Raw genomic sequence first — 22,816 nt, 5'->3', positions numbered from 1 at the left:
CATCGCTTTACTGAAACCCCAGCCAGAAATGGCTGTTCAATGTGCCGTGTGATTTGGTTAAAAAAATCATGTCGGTTTATGCAAGATTTACACTGCCGGCCGGTAGTGCTCCCACAATACCATTGGGTGCCGCGAATCACAGCGCTGTCGAGCGCTAAAATATGGCTTGACACGCTGTCGGGGGGGGGGGGGGATCGACCGAATGTATCAAAGCCTCAATCCGACGAGCGTGCCATACTGGCAGCTGCTAGCCGCATAGCTAACTAACACACACATAGCCAAATAATGCACACAGTCCCAATATTCGCCATATAGTAAGGATGTTCCCTTTTATAACAAAGCTGGAGCAGGTCGAGTGCTACGCTGTCAGGGGATCGAAGGTGCCAGGTGTGTTGTATGGGCACCTAGTAGCCCATTACCAACGCTATGGAATGTACATAGTCACAGTCTTTGGTTTCATTCTGAGCATTTTTTCCGAACCGTCATAAAATGTGCATCACTAAACTCGTTCCCAGGCTGCCTTTACATTTGCGCTGTTAAGAGTTGACTCAAACAAAAATGTCATGTCGGTCGATGCCAGATTTACATTGCCGGAAGATGGCAATCCCACAATACCATCGTGTGCGCAAGGTGGCGCCTTCTGCGCACGAGTAAAAGTATTTTAACTTGTGCACAATATCCGCGAAATTCACCACCCAGTCGGCTCAAAAGCATTGCGTGGTACGCTGTCAGTGGAAAGGAAAGGTTGGTCGAGTAAAATCAAAACCTCAGTTCGATGAGCGTGCTGTGCTGTCAGCTACCCGCCTTATATCAGCGCCAACGAACACACGCAGCCGCAATATTCGCGTTTAATTGTTTTACTTTTTCTTTGGACGCCATGTTACGTCCATCAATCTACTTGCAGGCCAGTCGCAGTTAGCTCGCTGTCGAGGATGTGAAAAGGCCATTTCGGCCGGTGTGAGATTTACATTACTGGCCGATCGTGCTTCCACAGGCGCGTGCGCAAGGATACACCCTACGCGCACAGGGAAATTGATTTCAAACAAATGATGTGCAAATGCAAAAGAGTGCCGTTCCTCAGTGCAAATCACAAACCAGCCGGCTCGCAAGCATTTAATGATACATTAACAGTGCCAACAGATACTGCTCCCACGCTGTAACGTGTGTAAAAGGCTGCACCCTCCATGCGTAAGTAAAAGTGTTTGAATTGGACTCTGCATCTTTGCAAATCACCGCTCATTTGTCTCCAAAGCGTTGCGTGATACGCTGCCGAGGGGCTGACCGAATAAAATGGAAAAACTCGAAAAGCGTGTTGCACTGACTGCTGATAGCTTTATACCAGCGGTATCGAAAGCACAAGCTGGCAATCTTTGGGTTCAACTTACCATTCTTTTCCGGGCCGCCACATTATGGACATCCCTCTCAGTACAGGACGGGCGCACTGGGTGATTAGAATAAAAAAGGTCATGCTGGCCGATGCCAGATTTACACTGCCGGCAAGTACAGCCCCCACAATGGTATCGTATGCCCAAAGGCTGCAGTTTCCAAGCACAAGTAAAATAATTTAAAATTGGATGCCAGATATTTGGAAATCACCACTTTTGGGCTCTCAGGCGTTGCGTGATGATGATGATTTGTGGTTTGGGGCGCACCGACTACGTTGGTCATATGGCGCCCATAACCTACTTTTTATCTAACAGTTGCCTGAAAAAGCGGGGAGATAAGGTTACGTTCGATATATGACATGCAATTGTATGTCTTCAAGATAACTAAAAAAAAAACGCCATTTGCTGAGCTCGAGTCGTCTCCCAGCACACCATAGAGCGTTTGACGCACGGACCCTGATCCAAAGTGGCGCATGCGTTCCAAGGCAAAGCGGGCACAATCTATCAAGACATGTCATACGGTGTAACGATCCCCGCAGCGAGGACACCGCGGTTGGTCTTCCCCGCATAACAGGCATCGGTGAGTTGCGTATGTTTGTCCTATTCTCAGGCAGCATAGCGTCACTTCCTCCCGCCTCACCTTCGTCAGCTGGGCGCCCATAGTCCCAACCGGGGCTTTATCTCTCCCAGTTTTTTGGCAGCATGCAAATCCCAATGCGGTTGCCACTGCTTCAACATGAATGCAGACATAATTGCATATAGGTCGTTAGCAGGGACTGTCATGGTAGGGACGCCAGATGCGTGTGTGGCACGCTTTGCTGCGGCATCAGCTACTTCATTACCTGATATGCCAACGTGCTTGGTATCCAGCAGAATTCCACCTGCTTCCCGGATCGGGACAGTGTAGTAAGAATAGCTAAAATGTTCTGAACGATGGAATGCAATGCACCCAAAATTTGCAATGCCATAAGGCTACCAAGAGAGCCCGACAAAACTAAGTGTTGGTCGTCACTGTCAACTTCTATGAAACGGAGTGCTTTAATAATGGCTATTAGCTCGGATGTGAAAACCGATGCGTGACCAGGCACAACAAAAGACCGCGTGACAGGACCCTGCACAAAAGCATATCCAACACCAGCATCCGCTTTTGAACTGTCCGTGTAGGTCTTCTTATGATCCGGGTACGACGCGATCAACTCCAAAGACCTAAGCCGAAACTCATCCGGGGACACCTGCCTCTTCTTGAAGCGGGAAAGTGAGACATCTACCGCTGCTGGGTAGAGCTTCCAAGGAGGGGTCTCGGGAATTTTCCAACGAATCACATGCCGTGTGCGAATGCCACACTCCTGCAAAAGTATGAACATCCTCACACAGAAAGGTGCGTTCTGATGTATTCTCTGTCTCCACACCGTTCCGCAAGCGCACGACTGATCTCGTTGGCGACGTCAGCAGAGTGTAAAATGTCCCGCCCACCAACCTCAAGAACCGGTAAAGGAACCGCGGAAAACTGACCAGAGATACGCTTAACCTGCGACCATACTTGCCACACAGGAGTGAAACGATTTAGGCGTCCCACGTACCCCTGCCAGGAGACTCGCTTCGCCTCCCGGATGGTGCGCCGGGCCAAAGCTCTAGCCTTCCTAAATGCGATTGAATTCTCGGTTGTGGCGTGACGGTCAAAGGTCCGAAAGGCCCGCCTACGTGCCTGGATAACAGCTCGGCACGTGTCGGTGCACCACGGCACCGGGGTGCGACGAGGAGCTCCAGATGTCTTTGGAATACTTGTGTTCACTGCACGTAAAAGCGCGGATGTGAAGTCTTCCATCGAGTAGTGTGCACCATCGACGTACTGTGCACCAAATTCCATCTCTAGCTGAGGCTCAAACTTACTCCAGTCTGTTTTTTTTAAAGATTCTACCGTCATGGTCGAGGGCGGAGGACCGTCCCGTCACAGTACTCCAACCACACTGGGAAGTGGTCGCTTCCCATGGAGTCGTCGGTTACAGCCCACGTAAAAAGCTACGCGAGCTGCGGGCTCACCAGGCCTAGATCCAAAGCCGACGTCTGACCTGACGGTAACGTAAAATGCGTCCGAAATCCCGTATTCAAAACACGGAGCGACTCCTCGTGAATAAGCTGTTCTAAAGAGCGTCCCCGCGCGTTGCTGTCATTACAACCCCAAACGGTGTGGTGTGCGTTAAAATATCCTAAGATAACCAAAGGCGGAGGGAGCTCTGCCATCAACTGCCTGAGCTCCACTAATGGGAAACTAAGCCCCGGTGGCAAATACACTGATTTAAGTGTACACACGCAGCAACAGCTTGGAGCGAGGTTTGTAGCCTCAGCTGCTGCGCAGACACACTGTGGTGTACTGCCAACAGCACACCGCCGTGCACCACAGTGTCTGCTGGCACATCTTTTCTGAATACTGAGTAACTTTTGATGGTGATGCGAGAATCCGGCGCAAGCTTCGTCTCCTGGAGGCAGACAGCAGCTGGACAACGGTGATTAAGCACAGCGTATACATCCTGGGCACTGCTTTCGTAAGCCTCTACCATTCCAATGAAGAATGACCTACATAAATCCTGATTAAAAATAAAGCTTAAAACTACGAAGCTAAGATAAACATGAGCTGCGCTAAAAGGTGACGTAAAACTGCTACAGATTGTAAAAAGGACTAGGCTGACTAGAAGTGTTCCGTTGCACCAGACGAAGGGCCCAACTCCCTGAAGTGTACCCGGGGGTGCACACCTCCCACTTCGGCGCAGCCTCCCGTCCGCAGAATTTGAACGACTGTCATTCGAGCCTGACTGAGGCTTTGGCCGCGCTCACGGACTTCTCTCGTCCGTCGGTGAGCCCTTCACGGTAATCCGCGCTTGGCGGGGCGGCCCGGGGTGATAGGAGGATCCAACCGCCTCGGGGACGACGGCGGGGTCGCCGGGGGCGGCAGGAACTGAGCGGGCGCAGCGGAAGGCGGAGGAGGCGGTGGGGCGCCCACTCAGGACGGGGCAAGCGGCGGCTCAACGCGCCTCCGAAGCGTGGAAGCGCTCCCTCCCGAGGAGGACGGCACCCCATCAGCCACCGCAGAGGAGGGCGCACCGCCAGCCACCGCCGGCACTGACGGCCCGGCGGACCCCAAGGGAGGAGACCTCCCACCTTCCCCCGATGGGGCCGATGAATCGGTAGTCCCTGCGGACCGCCTGGCCGCCCTCGCCTGCTCGACCAGACGCGCTCGCCTGGCCTCGCGGGCCCTCTTCTCCACCTCGCCGCGCCACAACGCCTCCATCGCTGTCTCGCCGTGTGATGTTCGGCTCGTAGTTGTTGAAGGAGACGCCGTGGTCGGCGCCTCTTTCCCTGAGCGTGTCTGGTTTGCTCGGTAGGGGGCCCCTCCCGACCCCGACCAACCAGAGCCCACTCCTCGCTCTCCAGCGTCTCTCCAGCTGGGGAGGCCGGCGGCAGGGGGTCGCCGGCGCCGCGGCTACCGGCGGCGCGGCGGGCGCCGCGGATGCAGACGAAGCACCCCAACCCGCTGCCGGTCTGCAAGTCAACCCAAATGACTGGAAAAGTGCGATAAACTGCACCAGGTTCATACGGTTTGAGTCGATCTCACGATCAACCGCGTTTGAGTGTGAAAGAATGAGTGAGAACGAGTTTGAGTGAGAACGAGTCACTGCACTTGTGTAAGACATTTTGGGATGTGAGCTATTGTAGATCTCCCGTGCCTCTCGGAAAGAGATGCACCGGGAGCACTTGATGGAGATAATCTTTTTCTCTTGAGAGTACACCGGACCAAGCACGGTCAAATGTCGTGTGGGAGATCTGGTTTTTGTCGCAATTAACACATTTCGGTTGCATAGCGCTGCAGTTTTCTCTGGTGTGGTCAGTCTCCGCACATTTCCCACAGGACGGCTTGTTCCTGCAGTTATCTTTTTTATGGCCAAAACGAAGACACCGACAACAGCGTATAGGGTTGGGAATGTACAAACGAACTTTCACTTTTACGTAACCGACTACTATTTCTAAAGGAAGATCCACACGGTTGAAAGTATGGATAATGTTGTTTGTTGGGACTAGATGCTCTCCACTCCTGACCCTCATCCGACGAGCTTCAATGACACTGAAACCAGACAAACCATCCACGATATCCTCATCGCTGACATCCTCCAGGTGAAAACAGTTAATGATCCTGCGAGAACAGTGTTTCGTTTTGTAAGCCGCCACCGTGATGGGTAAAGTGACGTCTGGCCTTCCACTTTTATCTCTGACCGTGTATGTGAATCAGGTTGCCTTCATTGTCTTTTCCGCTTTCGCTCCGTTCAAAAATTCCACCTCGATTGCTCCAATTCTGAGCTTGTCACAGCGCGTCACCTTGCCAAACCGATTACATCCGCCACGCCGCTGAAAGGGCGACAGACTGGACAAACCTTTTTCGCTGCTGGCAAGCACAAGAATCCGGGGCAAGACTGAGCAGCCTGCCCGGCAGTACCCGATGCTCCCACTCTCCCACCTCTAGTCCACTTCAACGGGGTGGAACGGTAATCAGTCCGTGGCAGCGGCATTTCATCGATGCCAGAAGGACCGCTTCGCCCCTCCGCCGAAGCAGAGGGACGGTCGTTCATCGTCGCCAGCCAAGCCGTCTCAGCTAAGTGTCATTTCCGTTGAGGTTGATTGAATGACAATCCATGCGAGTTTTTGGAACCATTCAGCACCGGGGCTCCCCACCCACCACGGAGTCCAACTGGGGGACTGTCCAACACTCCCTTGGGAGGTGGTCGCCTCCAGGGCTACCCCGGTGCCATGCGTGGCGAACGACACCTACACGGATAGGTGTAACCGGGGAGACCTCTCCCCGTCCTGACCGTGGTTCAGCGCCGCCGCCCCTTGACTCCTTAAGCCGCATCGTGCAGCCAGGCGCCCCAAGCAGAGACCCGGACGGAGTACCCAGCCGCAGCGCGAGCGACAAGCCGCAAAACCCGTGTGGGGCCCCACGGGCCCCCCACCACTCCGGATATCCTGGCCGAAGTGGAGTGTTGATACGCGCCGCGACTGACCCTCACGACGCGCCCCTCAGCCACCAGGATCCGATCAACCCGGGGACGCGGGTGAAGGGGCACGACGACCCCGATAACACGAGGATTAGGAGTGGTGAGTGGGCCGGATGCGGGAAAGCGGGTAATGGGAAGGGAGCGGGCGGGACAAGGAGCGGGAGCTCACGCACCGGCAGGGTCAGGTCAGGGTCGCTACGCCCTGAGAGGAACAGCTTGCACTGTCCACCCGTTACCGGAGCTGGGAACCGAGGGGGCGCTAGTCCCCCACACCGGCCAAAGCCGGTGCCCCTGCGGGGGCAGGCGTTGCGTGATACGCTGTTTGGGGATAGCCGAAGGAATTCGAAGACGAAATCCGAAGAGTGTGTTGTGCTGGCAGAGGACAGCACCATACCAGTGTTATCGCTTAAACACTGTCGTAATCTTCGGGTACGACTATGGATCACTTTTACCGGACGCCATATTATGGCCCGCGTCCTACTGGCAGATTGGTCATAGCTGTGCGCCGTCAAGACGTGATCTGAGCAAAGAGGTCGTGCCGTCATATTAGAACATTACCTGGCAGGCCAGTAATGCTCCCTACGACATTGTGTGCACAGGGCTGCATATTCTGCGCACAAGGGGAAGTTTAAAAAGGAAATCTGGCATCATAACCTATGAAAATCCGTACTCCAACCGGTTCGCAAAAAAATGAATGATGTCCGTTTTGTTGAGTCAACCGAATAAAATCGAAACCAGAATCCGACGGTGTGCTGCACTTGCAGCGGTAAGCTCTCTGCCAGTGCTACTTAATGCACGCAATCGTAACATTCGAGCCTGATTATACGTATTTCACCAGAACCGCCGTATTATAGCAATTACTCCATATGCCAGCCGCAGTTAGCTCTGCGCTTTCAATGTTTATTTGAACAAAACAGGCCATGTCGACCGATGTGACGTTTATGTAAAGCCCGTGCTGCTTTACCCTGCATTTGCAGTGCAGTGAGAGCCACGAAACTCCTCCAGCGACGGCCGCCCCGACCCCTCTGCCACCTGCGCGCTTCGCACCGTCCCAACCTCGCCACTCGGTCACATGACCCACCGCCGCCGGCCACGGGAGGACGCCTGCTGATCCAGGGTCACGCGGCGGTCGACCGCGGCAGGCTCGTGGGCGCCAGATGTACCTCCAGCCTTACATCTGCATTACCACCAGATAGTTCTCTCACGATGACATCGTCTGTGCAAAGCTGCGCCCTCCTTGCAGAGGCAGAAGTATTTGAAAGTTGACGCCGGATCGGTGCAAATCACCGCCCCTGGGAGCTCTCAAGCTTTGAGTGATACGTTGCAGGGGGATCGATAACAGAAATGGAGAAAAATCCGACGAGTGTGTTCTAACTGCAGGTGCCTACACTAGCGATATCAAATGCACACATTTCCGATTATTTGGGGGGGGGGGGATTTGGTTCTAAACATGTTTCCCGAGCCCCTGTATCATGGTCATCAACCAACGAGAAATCCGAGCGGCGTTAGCCCTCGGATGTAACGGGTTGGTTTAAACAAAAAGTTAATGTCAGCCGATGCGAGGTTGACATTGCTTCCCGATAGTGCTTCCACAATAGGCATCGAGTGCGCAAAGTTACTCATTTGATCAGCATCATCAGCATTCACATCAGCATTCGAAATTAGGCGCCGTATCAGCGCCAATCAACGCTTAACCAGTTCCGCGAGCATTAGGCGGTACGCTGTCGGTGGATCGAAATAATAAAATTCAGAAAAAGTCTGACAGGCGTGTTGAACTGGCAGCTGGTAGTCCATTGCCTTTGGTATCCATGTACATAGTTGCAATCTCCGGTTTTCATCGTAACTTGTTTCCCCAGTCACCATATTATGCGCATCACTCTACGCACTGGCAGGTCGCCTGTACGTTGGCGCTGTCAAGGGGTGGCTTAAACAAAACAGTCACGTCGGTCGATACTAGATTTCCATTGCTGGCCAATGACACTCCCACCATAACATAGTGTGCGAAAAACTTTACCCTCTGTAGACGAATAACATCAAAATTGGGCGCCACATCTCCGCAAGTCACCGCTCCAGCCGGCCCGCAAGCGATGTGTGATAGGCTGTGGGGGGGGGGGGGGGGGGGGCGGCCGAATGAAATCGAAAGTTCAATCCGACGAGTGTGCCGCACTGGGAGCTGCTAGCCTTTTACCAGCGCCAAAGAATGCACACAGGCGCAATATTTAGGTTTGACTGTAAGGATTTTTCCCTGGATACCGTTTTAAGGACATCACTCTACTTGCACGCCAATCGCAGTTAGCTATGAGTGGTGAAATGGTTGAGTTGAAAAGGGCCATGTCAGCCGATGACAAATTTACATTGCTGGCCGATAATGCTCTCAGATGGCATCGTGTGCACAGGGTTATGCCTTTTACACACAACTAAAAGTATTGAAACTAGACGCCGTATGTGTGCAAATAGCCGCTCCAGCAGGTCCTCCAGCGCTGGGTGATAAGCTGTCGGAGTGTCGCACGACTAACATTGAAACCAGAATCCGACGAGTGCTTTGACTTGGCACTTTCTAGCTCTTTACCAATGCTGTCGAACGTCCACAGTCGTAATATTTTGGTTTGTTTGCAAGTTTTTTTCTCCTGGGCCACCATTCTGTAGCCATCAATCTACAGGCAGGTCGGCTGCCGTTAGCTCTGCGCTGTTAGTCAGCTCCACATTAGAAGATATTGCAGCAGGCGTCACATATGCTGAAGTAGGCTCACTTATAACTATTGGTATACTTCTAAGTGGAGAGACTAATCTAGGCAACACGATTTTCTGTTAAGTTAATGCGCTCCTTACAACGCAATTGTTTGATAATATGATCATACCTTGTACAACATTGATTGAGAGCTCATTGACGGCTGTTATGTCTGGAACTCGTGCTCGCATCGCCAGATATGGACGTTTCGATAATTATGTTTTTATTGGCCTTGATCGCCGCACGACTAATGGAATGACAGGGCTTAAATGACGTTATTATAGGGACATGGATGCCTGAATGACGTCGAGATAGTCTCCCTGAAAAAGCATGCACGTCTCCACGAGTATGTAGCTCAGAAACTATATGGGTTTGGGCCTTGAGAAGGAAGCGACTGCGGAGTGCACCAAAAAATCTTCAAGATCAGTTCAAAACCCCACACAAATGTGAAACACTCCAAAGAGTGTCACTCACCCCAGGGACCATTCAAATGGGGGCCTCTTTGAGTGCTAATTTAAGCAAAAAGGATCATTTCGGCCAAAGAGTAAGTTACACATCTACCCGCTAGTGCTTCCACAAGGACATTGTGTACACATGGCTGCATTCTTCGCCCACAACTAAAAGCATTTTAAATTGGACGCTGCAGTTTTGTAAATAACCGCTCGGGAAACCTCAAAAGCATTAAGCAGTACTCCTTCGGGGGATCGACCGAAAAATGGGACCTTAAATCCGATGAGCGGGTTCTACAGACATCTCATAACCCCATGCCAGTGCTAGCGAATACACGCGTTTCCAAGATTAGGGTTTGGTCGTGATTATTTTTCGCGTGCCGCTGTATTATGGTGATCAGTCCACGTGCAGCATGGCCACCGTTAGCTCCGCCCTATTAATAATTGGTTGGAAAAATTTCGTGTTGGCCAATGACAGATCTACATTGCCGGGAGGTAGTACTCCCACAACTGCATCGCGTGCGCATTGTTGTATATTCTGGGCACACGTTAACACATTACAAATTGGCGCAGAATCTGTGCAAAGCACCACTCTTGCCGGCTTCGACAACGACGCCGTCGACAAATCGACCGAATAAAATTGGACCCAAAATCTAACGAGTGTGCTGCACTGGGATCGGTTAGCCCTTAACCAGAGTTATCCAATGTACACAGTTACAATCATCGGACTTGAATATAAGTATTTCTCCGGGCCGCAGTATTATGGGCACCAGTTTACGTCCCACAACTGGCCGTAGTTAGCTCTGTGTTCTCAAATGTTCATGTGAACAAAAAAGGTCGGGTCGGTCGATGTAAGGTTTACACTCCCGGTTAGCAGGGACATCAACAGACGCAATGGCATCGTGTGCACTAGGCTGCACCTTCCGCGCACAGCTAAAAATTTCAAAATTGAACGCCGTCTCTGTGCAAGTAACCGTTCCGATAAGTTGACCAGCATTGAGTGATGATCTGTCAGGGTCGAGCGAATAAAATCGAGACCACAATCTTATGAGTGCGTTGCACAGGGAGCGCTAAGTTGTGAACCAGTGCTATTGACACCACATAGTTGTGAGCTTCGGGTTTATTTTCCTTGCCCTCCGTAACGTCGCAATCACTATGCCGGCCGCAGTTCGCTGTGCTCTTTTAAGTGTTGATTTGAACGAAAATGTCATGTCGGCCGCTATGATATTTACATATCCAGCCGATAGCGCCCTCACGACATCGTTTGTGGAAGTTTGCACTGTCCGTGCATGAGAGGTATTTCAATTTTGACGTCGCGTCTGGGTAAATCATCGCTCCAGCCGTCCCGCAACATCTATGACACGTGTTCGGGGTCCACCGAATAAAATCAAAGCCTGAACTTGACGACTGTCATCGTCATCATCATCATCATTATCACTATATTACCAAAGGAACAGTGTGTGTGCGTGCGCGTGTGTGTGTGTGTGTGCGTGTGCGTGCGTGCGTGTGTGTGTCCGTTGATTCACCTGCAGGCCAAACGGTCAGGAGTTTTTGCATTAAATTTACACACGACCGAGATCCGCCGGCTGCGCTTGACAGTCGCGTCCAAATTCTGCATTTCGCACAAATGAGCGCGTGCCAAGCAAAACAAACGAAAAAAACCCGCAAAAATCCCACGGTTAACACCGGCGACGCCAATTTCGCGATTCCGGCCGACGACCCGACACGCCTCGCTTCCCGGAGCCGTATCTCAGCAACCAACGGTCGCAGCGGCATGCAACTTGCACGGTGCGATAGAGCACGGAATGGGCCATCGTGAGTACAAGCGTTTTTGACGCCACGTCACACGTAGCACGTGCACACGTGTTGACAAGTTAAAATCGGCCGTTTTTGAGGCGTTTTTACGTTTACCGTTATATCTCGGCACGGAAAGAAGCTAGAGGCCTGAATTTTATTTCCCAACATTGACACTTGAAGTAGCCACATTTTCACCGCGCATTGCGTTTTTGTGCAACGCACCGTCACGCTGCAAATTGCAATGCGATTTGCAACAGACCGAGTTTTAAAAACCGAGGCCGAATACAGGCCGCTCCATCAAAACTATGCGTGGTCTAGCGTTGAAAACTACATCATCGTGTCGGACGATTCATCCTGTCTCGGATGCACCCTTTTTGACCGCTTTTTAAAAACCGTCGCTCGCAAATGAGCCTAGACTTTGGGGTTGCATGATGGCTTTTTCGTCGCGACGGCGACAAATTATTGACCCGGCTCTCGGCTTACACCCTAGGCGTTAAAGGTTAAAATGACCGTTCGCGCGGCGGGCCGTCGACTTTGTTCATATCGCCGACCTTCATATTAAAAAGGGGAATTTTGACGTGCATTCAGCCTGGCCAGCTGTGGGCCGACGGGTGGGTCGTTCGCGGACACGGTCCCGGTTCACGCATGGGAGTCGGCGGCGCGCTGTGCGTGATAGTCGCCGCGTTCGCAGTGCGCGCACCTGCGTGGATTTTGTTTCCAACATTCACAACTGACCCGGCTACACCTTCAGTCTCATCGCGAATTTGTGCAGCGTAACGTTGCGCTGCAAATTGCAGGACAAATCGCAAGATGCCAAGTTTTGAGTGACTGGCTGCTGTAATTCATTGCCTCCGGCCGATCATGCCATCTCACAAAAATCCCGACAACGATGGGTCGCAGCAACACGGGAGTGACACAAACAGGTGTACCATGCAAAATGGTGCGGTCCCACGCATCACGTGACACGGGCTCACAGATGTATTTTGCTCTCTTCCACGTGTTTTGTGCCACATTTCGGCACCTATGGCACAAACTCATCCGGGATTGGCGCGCTTCGATGATGAATGGTAGGACTGAGATGATGGTGAGTGGTGACACGTGCGGCATGCGATGACGCCCACGTGTTAAACCATGGTTTTGCACATATTTGCCCTTGTGAGAGGCTTGCGCGCTTTTGTCATATCTCAGAAACCAAGGAAGCATGTGCGTCGAGACTGGTATGCTTTGACAGGCGATCTAACGGCCATTACTCACACGTGTACGATGCCATGCTGCACGTGCCGTGTGACACATGCACATCACCTGAGAAGACATATTTTGCAGATTTGTCCATTTTTACGCTTTACGCGGGATATCTGCTCCTATGGCACGTAGCAACACGAGACTGGCATGCTGCGATAGGCCACTGAACGGGAAATCCCGTGGTCACATGTGTCACATGTTCGGGGGTGGGACGTTGCGCGTGTCGGGCGCCCACGAGCCAGAAAGATGGCTTTTGGTCTTTTCCATGGGTTTACGCGCTTTGTGCCACACCTCGGCACCCAGGGCACGGAGTTACTGAGGAGTGGCATGCATTCTTAAGAAATCGAACACATAATGACGTTGCATGAATCGTCACGTCGCACGTGCTGTCTGAATTGATGGGAATCGAACGTACAATCACGTGGTATAGATTGTAGCGCCACGTATGCGCGAGCCAGGAAGATTGGTTTGGCCGCTACCGACCGTTTTTCATTGTTCGATACAATACAATGCCGTTAGATGCAGCGGTAGTGCGTGCTGCCATCATTCAAAGGCGGACAGTTAATGGAAGTGGCAAAAATCACCGGTCACGTCCCGCAATCAATCCCCGGTCCCATGGAATAGGTTTGCCTTGTTGCAGAGAGGACGTGCCAAATGCGCTCTTTCCTGCGGTGGCCGCCAGAGACCGCCAGCACCGCACACGGGCGTCCAAGTCTTTTTCACACTTTGCGCGATATCTCGGCAACCAAGGCACCTAGGGCCGCGTTTCCCCTGCAAAAAATACATAATGAAAATTTCTAAATTTTTCATTTAGCGCAGCGAACCAAGCGCGCAAGCGCTTGTGTCATACTAAAGCTAGTTGCCCTATACCAGCCCTGTCAAATGCACGCAGTCGCAATATTCCGCGCTAGATGTGTTTTCGGGGCCGCCGTGCTATGGCAATCGCTCCACGTGCAGGCCGAACGCCGTTACCTCTGCGCTGCCAAGTGGCGTTGGAACCAAATTGGTCATGCCAGTCCATGGAAGATTTACATTGCTGGTCGAAAGTGCCCCCACCATAACACTGTTTGCACAAGCTTGCACCTTCCGCGCACAGGTGATGGTATTTTAAATTGGGCGCCGTGCCTGTGCAAATCACTACTCCAGCCAGCCCGCAATCATTGACTGATGCGCTGTCGGGGGTCAACAAAATCCAATAAAAAACAAACTGTTTTGAGTGTGTTGTACTGGCAGCGGATCCCAGTGCTATCGAATGCACACGGTCGCAATACTCTGCTTTAAACACGAGTATTTTTCCCAGACCACCGTATTCTGGCCATCTCTCTGCCTACAGGCCGGCCGCAGTTAGCTCTGCGCTTTAGTGGGTTGATTTGAGAAAATGTAATGCCGGTCGGTGTGAGTTATAACACTGTCCGTTCGTGCTCATGCATTGACTCACACGAAGGCCATTCTGCCAGACTAAAAAGTTGCCTTGCCGGCCAATAGTGCTCACACAATAACGTTGCGTGTGCTTGCTTACACCTTCTGCTCACAAGAAAATGTATGCCAAGTGGAACGCCGCATGCGTTTATCGAACGCACAATTTTTGATCCGCGGGTTTAGTTATATATTTTTCCCCGAGCTGCGTATTCTGGCCATCACTGTGCATGATTGCACCTTCCGCGTACATGTCAAAGTATTGTAAATGGGACGGCGCATGACACACCGTCCGATTACATACATTGCGTGCAAATATCGCTCGAGCACGCCTGCAGCCATTGAGTGATGCACTGTCGGGACGTCAACCAAATACAATTCAATCTTAAATCCGACAAGTGTGCTGTTTTGCTAGCTATTAGCCCTATGCCAGCGTTATCCAATGCACGCAGTTGCAATCTTTGGGTTTAATTGTGGCAAGTGTTCTGAGCATGGCCATCACTTTACGTGAACTTGAAGTGATATTCACGCCGGCTGCAGCTCTGCGTTACCAATTGCTTGCTTGAACAACAATCATAACAGAACTAAAGGCGCCGCGATGAGGTAGTGCTCACAAGGTTACACCATCTGCGCACAAGTAAAAGTACTTCAAATTTGGCACCGTATTTGTGAAAGTCGCCGTTCCAGACGGTCTGCAAACATTGAGAGAAACGCTTCCGCTGAATCGACCGAATAATGTGTTACACTTGCAACGGCTAGCGGCCCTTTGCCAGTGCTATCGAATGCACGTGGTCGCAATATTTGTGTTTGGTTACAATCATTTTCCTGGGACTCCGTATTATGGCCATAATTTTACTCGGAGGCGGGCAGCAGTTAGCTTTGCGTCGTCAAGGAGTGATTGGAACAAAGGAGGTTATGTCGACTAGTGGCTGATTTGCTTTTCCCGACCAAGAGTGTTTCCACTATGATATGGCGTGCGTAAGTGTGCGCAATTGTGTGTGCTGGCAAAAGTATTCAAAGTTTGACACCTTATCTGTGCAGACCATCGCTTCGACCCCGAGGAGTGTGTGACACGCTATCGATGGGTCGGCTTAATAAAATCGAAACCCTAGCCCGACGAATGTGCTGTACTGACATCTGATAGGCCGATATCAGCGCAAATTAATGAGTTGCAATGTTCGGCTTTGATTAGATGATTTTGCTGGCCCGCCGCATTATGTTCAATGATCATCACGCTCAGCGGGGCACCACGGGCCTTGAGTTGGGGAGGCAGGATTTTCCAAGGGGCCGCCAGAACAAAGCCGGGCCTTCTCGCAGTGGAGCACCCTGAGCAGTGTTGTTGTCGAGAGGGAGTGCACCGAGTCTAAGAGCCCCTTTAACCAAGTGCTACATGCTTTATATCCATGTAAATAAATGTTGTCAAAAATTTGGAACAGTTTTACTTCTCATCGTCCACAAATAACCTCAGTAAACGAAAACAGGGCTTGCTGTTCCAGGCAAGGGCTTCCTGATGCTCAGAGAGGCCTCCTTATACAAAACAGGATGCTTCCGATGCACTAAGGAGACCTCCGAATCCAGCCAAAAGGCCTTGCTGTCCAAAAACAGAGCATTGCGATCCGGAACCATGACAGTTTGATCGATGAATTGGCGCCCCCTGTTCCAAAAATGGGCGTACTGAATATGGAGTGTGCATCCTAAACGAGCGCACAGACCTCCTAGCTTGAAACGCGGGCATTCAGAGCCAGCGAGTGGTTTCCTCAACAACACAACATTGGGCCCATGGGTGTAGGAACGGGGCGGGCGGGCCAGGGAGGTCATGGCCCCCACTTTGCAAGGTGGGGGGGGGGGGGGGGGGAGCAGTGTTAACTGTCCCCCTTGCATTCCAGATTAAGGTTGTGCTTAGCTTACTTTTGCACTACATCAAACATTCATGGCGATTTACATGCGTTCCCTCATTGGCCATCGCTTAGTGTCACTGCCGCAGAGCCGACGCCGCGCGGCCCATTGAGACTGAAGCGCCGGGAGTCGAGGCTGTTGTTGCTACGATTTGCGAGCGCCCGTGTTCAAAGCCAAATTAAATAGTTTTTCATCGGTAGTCAATTCTAACCGAGTCTTGAACAGTTTAAGATGAATATGGATTAGCCATGCTCATACAAATTTGGGACCCCCTCTCATCTGCAATGTACGTTTAGGTGGTCCTCAGTATTTCTGAGGAGCACAGAAAAAAAAATGAAACCGGAGTCTATGTAACAACTATCGCACCACCTGCGGCGATGAGGGATTGTGCCGCGTCATTGAGGGTTCCTGTGCTGATCCGGGGCCAACTGCGCCGGTCAGAAGGCTTCCCGTGTCAGGGAGACCTTCTGAACAATGTGATATTATATATCCTTCTTCTGGCCTCCGGATGGACCAGGAGTTCCTACTCCCTGTCGCCAGAACGACAGCCAGGAGACACTTTACGATAGGACGGAATGCACTTCAGTCCTTGACCGGAGACGGTAATGTGCTCCTGGTTTTCTACTTAAGGGGCCCTTGCTCGGAAGGAATTAAGGGGTCTCATTACTGTTGAGTAGAGTGGGGGTTTCATTATTGCTGAATAAAGTGAGTCGAAATGAGCCCTTAAATACGAACAAGCCCATCCCACGTTTGTCTGAAAACGTTCATTTTTCAGAATGCATTAGTGAAGCAAATAACATCAAAAGGTTTGAACATGCCCGCCCGCAGCCTCGAGAGCAAGGACAGCGATGACCTGGGCTGCAGCTTCCGCAAAACCGAACGGCTTCGACCACTGTCAGTGTCACCAGACGGCGGGTGCCGTGCTAATATGTCTTCTGGACAGATTTATAGCTACAGAAACACGAAAAATAGAGATTCTACCTTTACTCTTCCAGATCAACCACCAGATACCAGCCCCACTTCGCGGTGCTTTAAGGGCCAATCCGTTCTTATGATCAGTCTGAAAATCGCGCACGTGAAATATGAGGCCAGACTGCCTTATAAACCTAAGATTTGATGCTATGAAGCGTTCAAAAGATACTGCTTTCAGAAGCGTCGTCATTTTCGCCCACAAGTTGGCCACGACTTTGTATTAGCTGCTGGGCCGACGCTAAGGGGACTACGGAGACTGCAACGCCAAGGGTTAAGGTTTTTGTTTCTAAGGTTTTTTGGGTGCGCGTGGTCAACATTGCATCACATATATTGTATTACTAATCGGCTAATGTGTAAAAAGGTAGTTATTTCAGAAGTGTCATCATTCTCGTTCCGCGGGCTATGGAGGCTGCAACGCCTGGTATGGAGATTTTTGTGAAGATTTTGCGGGCACGCATATTCAAAAACCACACTACATAAATTGCATTACTAATCGAGTTTGATTGAATGGTAGACATTTCCAGACAAGCAAGACTTGGCCATGTTAATGCACATTGTTGACCGCTCGATCTGCAATCAAATTTTCATTTTCACATTTGGATCAGACGTGTTGATTTAATTTACCTTAGCAATGTCTTTAGTGCCTGCAGGCCCTAGACAAAATTCTGACAAAGCTCCCGAATTCTTTCGGTGTAGACAGCCGTCTACGTTGAATGATGCGCAATGAAATATCCGTTGGGCCAATTCATACGTAAGGTAGGCAGCTTCCCGGAGGCTATTTTTCTGCTCAGGTGTGGTGTCAGGGAAGGTAATTCGGAAAAAGAGGCTGCCGCAGGTGTCCAGTCCAACAAATGATTCACACACCGGTCCATGTTGACGTGAGCTAGGGTCGCCAACGCGCAGTCCATGCGGATGAGATCCATGCCAGCGGTCCCTCTTATTGGTACGTGACATGATAAAACCGAAGCAGGAAGCTCACGGTACGAAAATTATTACGCACCTAGTCAATATGATAACACATGGGCAGGCAATCTGAGTCCCAGATGGGGCCCAGGCACCGGCCCGCTTGCATCCCATGCTGGCACGTGGCCAGCTTGCCCACCTGCAGCCCGTCTGGATCTGGGTCGATATCGCTCGCCCTTGTTGCAAGCTAGCTTGTACACGATCAGAAAATATCTAACCATGAAGAGCGAAGTCCGAAAACTAATGTACTGGTGTGAAAGATGTCAGCATACGGCAGACCATCTGGGTCCGACATGAAGCCCGAACACCAGCCCACCTGCAATCCACCTTGACATGAGCCCGACTTGCCCACATGCATGCCATATGAGCCCCAATTTGTGCTACTCTCCTTTGTAATGTACTCATTTGTACACGAAAAAGAAAAATCCAACATAGGAGCACAAGATAGCAGACCTATGCACCTGTACCAAATATGGTAGCGTATGGGCTGCCCATCTGCGTCCCAGATGAAGCCTAATACCAATCTACCCGCAACCTGCATGTACGTGAGCATGGATGTGGCACATGCAAAATAATTGTACACGATGTGGTGAAACCTCACAACAATGAATACACTTGATATATACATAATTGTGTACATGGCAACTTTATTGCTTATTTAACACTGTGAGCAGCCTATCTGGGTCCAACATGGAGCCCAAAGACTAGCCTACCTGCAGCCTATGTTGACATGAGTCGAACTTACCCACGTACATCCCATATGGGCCCCAACCTGTGCTGTTCTCCTCTGTTATGCACTCATTTGTACATGATAGGGAAGATCCCAGGCGGGAGCATAAGGTAACAAGCTTAATGCACCTGCACCAAATATGGTAGCGGATGGGCAACCCATCTGGGAACCAGATGAAGCCCACATACTAGCCCACCTGCGCCTTACGTGGACATGAGACCAGCTAGCCCGTGCTCAGTCCCAGCGGACCGCAGTCCAGGCAGCAGTACCATGTTTTATGATAATTATATGCGATATGGTAAAACCCAGACAATAAAAATGCTTGGTATACACATAAATATTGTGTGTGTGACAACTGAATTGCGCATGCAACATATGGGCAGCCCATCTGGGACCCAGATTAAGCCTACATACCAGCCCACCAGCATCCCATGTTGACATCAGCCCAGCTTGCCCACATGTGGCCCGCATGGATCCCACCAATGCAAGCGTTCCCTCCTGGTGAGTTATTTCTTCTTGACATGATAAGTTCCGACGGAACAGTACAAGGCACGAACAGTTCTGGTGGATGCGAAAGTATGCAATGATGTGGGCGCCCCATGTGGGGCCCAGCTGGAGACGGTTAAAAACCCGCCTGTAGCCCATGCCCACATTAACCCAGTTGTCTCACGTTCAGCCCATATGGAGCCCATTTGGGAATGCTGGCTGCGGAGCGCCAGCGACTGCAGAGACTATATTAGCGCTCATACGCATAGGAACGTTTCAAAAAGTGAGGGGGTCAGTCTCAGGGTGTACTTTTTCTGAAAAGCAAGCTCGGTGACGGGGGGGGGGGTAGATATGGAGTTTGCTACCACTTTTTATTCGAATGTCATGGCTGCTATGCTAGATTTATATATAAAGCCGCTTCTTACTGGTGCACAATTTTGCCCATTCGACGCATCTATGTCATTTATCAAGTAAGGCTACCCAGCTTCCCAAGATTATTCGTCCATTTTAACATTGTCGTTTCTAGGGAGGCGAAATTCCACTAGAGGGTAAGCATTTTGGGTCATTAAGGACGCATTTGCCTCCACAGGATGGATGCCAAAATACAGCCTGAACATAGGCTGGTGAGAATCTCGAAAGTGAATGGACGGCTCACGCAGTGACAGATTTTTCATGCGCCTTGATTTCGCTGGCCTCTTTTCAAAATATAAGACTTGTAGTATTCTAGGCGGAAAAAAATTGGGAAACTTGAAACAGTATGACAAAAACTATAAAACTGGAGGTTCTCTTTTAAGAACCAAGCCACATAATGAAGGTCCGTCCGTCTTATGTTCCTTATCTGGACGCTGCTCCCGCCTGCCGTCGGTGGCCACTGCCCTGGCCCGACTGTCTCCCGCATGGCTGACTGTGAGCTGATCGCATGGCTGCTTTATTGCATATTTCTGGAGCAGCATCACTACCAAATGGTGTGTAAAAAATTACGGTTCCTTTTTCCGAATTATCTTCCCTCACACTACACCACAGCAGAAAAGTACGTCCCGAGAAGCCGCCTACCTTAGTTGAGAATCGGCCCAACTGATATTTCATTGCCCATCATTCAAGGAAACGACTTTGTAAACCGATGTAATTCAGAAGCTTTGTCAAAATTGTTTATCTGGGTTCTACAGTCATTCAGGACATCGCGAATGTAAATTAGATCGATATGTCTAATCAAAACTTGAAGATAAAAATTTAATTGCTGATGGAGTGGTCAACATTGTGTATTAACATGGCCAAACCATGCTTGTCTGGAAATGTTTACTATTCAGTCAGAATCAATTAGTGATGCAATCTATGTGACGTGCTTTTTAAGATGCGTGCCCTCAAAATCTTAACAAAACCTCCACACCAGGCGTTGCAGTCTCCATAGACCACGGAGCGTTAGCCCAGTGGCTAACTTTTAGCTTTGGCTTACCGTTGGACGAAAATGATGACACTTCTGAAATAACTAACTTTTTACACATTAATCGATTGGTAATACAAGTCATGTGACGTAATTTTGAGCATGCGCGCTCGCAAGTCTTAGTGACGAAAATCCGATGTCAGGCGTTGCAGTCTCCGTGGGCCAGGCAGCGTCGGCTCAGCAGCTAGTACTGAGCCGTGACCAATGGGTGGACGAAAATGAAACAAGTACCTTTGAGCGCTTCAGGACATCAAATCTTACATTTAGAAGGCAGTCTGGGCTCATATTTCACGTGCGCGATTTTTAGACTGATCATAAGAACGGATTGGCCTTTAAAGCACCGCGAAGTGGAGCTGGTGTCTGGTGGTTGAACTGGAAGAGTAAGGGTAACATCCCTATTTTTCGTGTTTCTGTAATGATTCATCCGTCCAAGAGACAGGTCAACACGGCGCCCGCCTGGTGACACTTGCAATGGCCGAAGCCGTTCGGTTTTGCGGAAGCTGCAGCCCAGGTCATCGCTGTCCTTGTTCTCGAGGCTGCGGGCGGGCATGCTCAAACCTTCTGATGTTATTTATTTCGCTAATCCATTCTGAAAAAAAATGAACGTTGTCAGTCAAACATGGGGTGACCTTGTATTTTTTTAAGATCATTTCGACCCACTTCACTGAACAATAATGAGACCAGTCACTCTACTCAACAATAACGAGACCCCTTATTTCCCTCTGAGTAAGGGGCCCCGGGTAGAACACCAGGGGTACATAGCCGTTGCCGGTCAAGGGCTGAAGGGCCACTCCGCCCCATCGCAAAGTGTCTTCTGGCTGTCGTTCTGGCGACAGGGAGCAGGATCTCCTGGTCGATCCGGAGGCCAGAAGAAGGATATATCATATCATTTTGTTCAGAAGGCCTCCCTTACACGGGAGGCCTCCTGACCCGCGCAGTTGGCCCTGGATCAGCACAGGAACCCTCACTGACGCAGCAACATCCCTCATCGCCGCAGGTGGCTCAATAATTGTGACATAGACTCCGGTTCCATGTTTTTTTTTGTGTTCTGCAGAGATATTGAGGACTCCCTGAACGTAGATTGTAGATGAAATGGGAGTCCCAAATTTGTCTTAAGGCGTTCAAGATTCAGTCAGAATTGATCATTGATAAAACTATGTAACATGGTTTAGGCATGCGCGCTCGCAAGTCACAGAAACAACGGGCTTCATACCCAGCGTTGCAGTCTCTGCAGGCCGCGCGACGTCTGCCCTGTGGCTGTATCACTAAGTGGTGGCCAATGAGCAACCGAAAAAGATGACGCATGTTGAGGAAGATGGCTGATGAACTAGGTAAATCGGCATATACGTTTAATGTAGTGCAAAATTACGCCAAACACAGCCTTAATCTGAAAAGTGGGGAGGGGGAGGGCAGTTAACACTGCTGCCCCCCCCCCCCCCCACCTTGAAAAGTGGAGGGCTATGGTCCCCCTGGCCTCCCTATTCCTACGCCAATGTTAGCGCTAAGGGGCCACAGCGCAGCCGGAGTTCACACCCCAGCCCCCGCGCGGGAGCCGAAGTCGCCAACCTCTTGGCTACCATTTACGGGAAGAATACTTTTAATGTTTGGGGTAATGCTTTGTCCTTTTTCCGCTCAACCCCACAGCCATTTTGCAAAAGAGCATCGCTGCTCGAACATATCGAATGTGTTGTGGTCATCAAATGTGTTAAATGTGTCAAGTGTATTGAATGAGTCAAGGCTGTGGTCAGCTCTGCATATACACAAAAAAACGGGTTTCTCCGCAGACTCGACCCACTTTCTTCTCCAACTTGGTGGGCTGCAGCCCCTTCCAATGGAACAGGAAACTACACGCTAGGATATGCGGAACGCATCGAATGAGTGAAGTGTATGAAATTGGCCAAATTAGATGGTGTTTCCTCGGTAGCACACGTTGACACTATGGTGATGGCTCCAAACAACAATGTATGACCAATAACCTTTTAGTTCTTGCTCGAAGCTGTATTGTATAGTTTCATTATTTAGTTTGCTGTATTTGAATGGTCCGGGCATGGATCCAGTCTCATCTTATGTCATAAAATATATTCAGATTATCTAGACTAAAGAAAGCCAAGAAGCATGTTAAAATAGTTTATTATACTAGTTGTTAATGTTGACAAAGAAATGTTAGCCCAACAAGAGATGGTTTATTAATATAAATTTTAATTACGTCACTATTTTATTTCACCATCGCCATGAATATCATTCAAACAACCTCTAGAGTCTCGTC

This window comes from Pollicipes pollicipes, unplaced genomic scaffold, assembly GCF_011947565.3.
Source record: "Pollicipes pollicipes isolate AB1234 unplaced genomic scaffold, Ppol_2.1 Scaffold_3447;HRSCAF=4054_pilon_pilon_pilon, whole genome shotgun sequence".
In the NCBI taxonomy this organism is placed as follows: Eukaryota; Metazoa; Arthropoda; class Thecostraca; order Pollicipedomorpha; family Pollicipedidae; genus Pollicipes; species Pollicipes pollicipes.
Note: the sequence above shows the minus strand (reverse complement) of the source record.